We start from the raw sequence: 3,937 nt of genomic DNA, 5'->3' as shown, positions 1-3,937 counted from the left end.
CTGATATTCAAATACCAAGTTCCCTAGTGTGTTCAATGGCACCCTGAGAATAGGGATTTAAAATAACTTAAACAAGAAGTAATAAAAGAAATAATTTTTTCTTTCAGATCATCTGGACATTGCAATTTTTCTAAATACATTTCAAATTGTATTACCAGTTTGAATTAGCTCAAAGAAATGATTTTACATTATAATACAATTAAATATTCTGCAGTTATTAATCTATCCAAATACTTGAAATAAATGTACCAATTAAAAGAAAAAGTACTCTAAATGAATAAGGCTAAAATCATTCATCCATTTCTACAAATATCCACTTTTTGTTTATGCTGAGTCTGTTCTACTTTGTTCCTGAAGGATCAAGAGTTTCTTTCCCCTTTTCCTTTTTTCAAATTCTTTCTCTCTTTTCCCTTCCTCCTCTGTATGTTCTGTTTTAAGCCTCTGCTTTTTCAGAAGGAAAACATGGCCATTTTAAAAATAAGTGAATAGTTTTTACAATCTCAGAAGCTATGTTTTGGCTGGCATATTTCAGATGGTGCTGTTCATTATTTCTCAAAAAATAAAATAGGTCTGCGTGCTGTGAAATTCCTCAACTGAATCCAATGCGCCTTCTCAGATTTGACTCCAAAATACTTTTCCTATGATGGGTAGGAGAAACAGAGGCTCTCTTATGGCTCCCCAGCTCATTATTACTATTAGTCTGAAATGACTGATGTGGGGTCTCAGGGCAAGAAGGTCCTATGGGAGATGGTTCCCTTGTTCATCTCCTCCTCCCCGACCACAGGCTAGGGTGAAGGAAAACCACAATAGAACATTGACGTCTTTCAAAGGCCATGGGGTTTCACCATGTTAAATATTTATTATTTCCTTTCCTGTGCATTGACTTCTTCATTTTCCTACTAGCACATTTTTTTTTTCTTGCCCTTTACATACCAATTTGACCAAAAAATCATTCTCAGCTTGTCAGAGGTGACTTTTTTAGGGGGAACAACTCCTATGCATTAATCTGCTCTGGCTACCATAACAAAATAATACAGGCTCTGTGGCATAAATGACAGAAACTAATTTTCTCACAGTTATGAAGGCTGGAGTCTTGCAATCAGGATCCCAGTAGGCTTGTGTTCTGGTGAGGCCTCTCTCATGGCTTGTAGAGGCCACCTTTTTGCTATGTGTTCACACAGTGGAGAGATCTTTCTCTTCTCCTCTTCTCAGTTCAGTCAGTTCAGTCACTCAGTCATGTCCAACTCTGTGATTCCATGGACTGTAGCACATCAGGCTTCCCTCTCCATCACCAACTCCTAGATCTTGCTCAAACCCATGTCCATTGAGTCGGTGATGCCATCTAACCATCTCAGTCCTCTGTTGTCCCCTTCGCCTCCTGCCTCCAATCTTTCCCAGTATCAGGGTCTTTTCCAATGAGTCAGTTCTTGCCATCAGGTGGCCAAAATATTGGAGTTTCAGTTTTAGCATCAGTCCTTCCAATGAATATTCAAGGTTGATTTTCTTTCGGATTTACTGGTTTGATCTCCTTGCTGGGATTCTCAAGAGTCTTTTCCAACACCACAGTTCAAAAGCATCAATTCTTTGGCACTCAACCTTCTATTAGCTTTTGATAATTAACCACTATTTATAACCTCAAAAGAATGGTATTAATTAACCTTTTTACTATAGGTACAATGGAGATTCTCTTGCTGCTTAGAAAGAAGTAAGACACTGGTTTTAATTTTCTCTTATAGAAATTGAGAAACTACTTACCCAGATAAACATGAAAGTTCATTCTTCAGGGTGAGTCCACAGTGGGCACCAAAATGGGCGAAGTAGGAGAAGAGGAGGTGTAGGTGACACCCGTGCTGAAAGTCAGTGGTGGCTCAGCCAAGCCCCAAGGCGGATCTGTAGCATCTGAAGAGGACAGAGTTAAACATTTAGATTAGAATCTTCTGAGATTTGTGAGGGAGAATGTGAGGGAGGGAAGAAAAGGGGAGGATGGTGCTTAGTGGTATGAACACTTTATAGAGGAGGGAGAAAGACTGGGGGCAATGATAGTGCCTGAGAAGATATCAAGCAGGGGAGAATCAGGAGAGAGTAACATCATGGAAAGAAAAGTACCAGAGGGAATCAAGAGTGTTAGTCCCTCAGTCATGTCTGACTCTTTTGCAAACCCATGGACTGTAGCCTGCCAGGCTCATCTGTCCATGGGATTTTTGGCAAGAATACTGGAATGGGTTGCCATTTCCTTCTCCAGGGGATTTTCCTGATCTAGGGATTGAAACCAGGTCTCCCACGTTGCAGGCTGATTCTTTACCTCCTGAGCCACAAGGGAAGCCCACACCAGAGGGAATTGGTGGTCAACAGTGTGTGTAATGCTGAGAGAGACTGAGAGTATGCTGTTCAAGAAGAGGTTGGTGGACTTGAGATTAGTACTTTACTCAAGACCTCAAGGAAAGCTGTTTTAGCAGAATGGTGGGATAGATACCACGTTGAAAGGTACTGAAGAGGTACCCAACTGAGAATATGGAGAAGGAAGTCTTGCCCACACACGGGAGATGCATAGTGATGGTAGCTCACTTGAGAGGGTGAAAGGGAAGCATGCTGGAAAAGAGCAGGAGAAATGGGATTCAAAGATGAGAGAGGGGAGAGTTGAAGAAATAAAGTTGCAGAGGGAGTGGAAAAGCATTGAAAGAATCAAGATGCAGAGAAATTCCTTGAGATAAAGGTTAGTAATATGAATATTAATAATATTATAATATAAAATAATATTTATATCCTTTGTCGGATTCAATCTTTCATAAGGAGAGTAAGACTAGTATTAGAAACTTGAAGGAATGGGAAGGCTAACAATAGCCATAGTTAAATACTGCATAGCAAAAAGAGTAAAACAGTTCCTGAGTAGCAGTGAGGAAGAGCTGAGCTAAGAGAATATGGTGTCCCCCAAACTCTAATTTCTTGACTTCCTCTGGCCCTACTCAGCAGCCAGGAAGTGAGAGCAGAAGCAGAGGGATTAATGAGAGGCTTGCCAGAAGGCCAGGCAGAATGAGATCCGTTGGGTCCAATCCAGATAGGGAAGAATGTGAAGCCACACTGTGCACTGTTTCCCATCAGCTGGTCCAGTGTCCCAGGCTTGACTGTAGACATGTGGGGATGGAGCAGCAAAGAGGTCAGGAGCGTGGGCTTTGGGCTTAGGACGGACCTGGTTGAGGACTGCAGTTCTGAGAGAGACTTGTAAAAACTGGCTTTCATAATGAAGCAAATTTGACCTCAGGAGATAGGATTCCTGGATACTTTGTTTAAGAACTGGAGATCAAACCGCATTTGCATCTTGTCTGCTGCCATAAACGAATTAGCCTAAGCCTTAAATAAGACCTCCCTGAGAATAGCATGTTATAAAACCAAAACACATGGAAATTGGTTCCTTTGTTTAAAACATAAACTTTGCTGCTGAAAGTCTAAATAAATATACTTGTGCTGTGCTGTGCTTAGTCGCTCAGTTGTGTCTGACTCTTGGCTATCCCATAGACTGTAGCTCACCAGGCTCCCCTGTCCATGGGGATTCTCCAGGCAAGAATGCTGGAGTGGGTTGCCATGCCCTTCTCCAGGAAGTATACTTGCTGCTGCTGCTGCTAAGTCACTTCAGTCGTGTCCGACTCTGTGTGACCCCATAGACGGAAGCCCACCAGGCTCCCCCGTCCCTGGGATTCTCCAGGCAAGAACACTTGTATAAATAAATCAACTTCAATTCATAGAAATTTAAAAATTATTTGTGTGTTTTGATCAGTGCTGTAACAGACCTGCTGAGTCTTTTGAACATTAGTTACCTGACATTAGAGGGAACAGATTGCAACCTCCTTCCAAATCATCATTGCAGTCTGTATGACTCTATCATGCATAGTTTTGATTGGGAAATATATGCTTTCCCTTTATTCCAAGCTCTGTATTCATA

This window comes from Bison bison, unplaced genomic scaffold, assembly GCF_000754665.1.
Source record: "Bison bison bison isolate TAMUID 2011002044 unplaced genomic scaffold, Bison_UMD1.0 scf7180017864485, whole genome shotgun sequence".
Classification (NCBI taxonomy): domain Eukaryota; kingdom Metazoa; phylum Chordata; class Mammalia; order Artiodactyla; family Bovidae; genus Bison; species Bison bison.
This window is presented reverse-complemented; position numbering follows the sequence as displayed.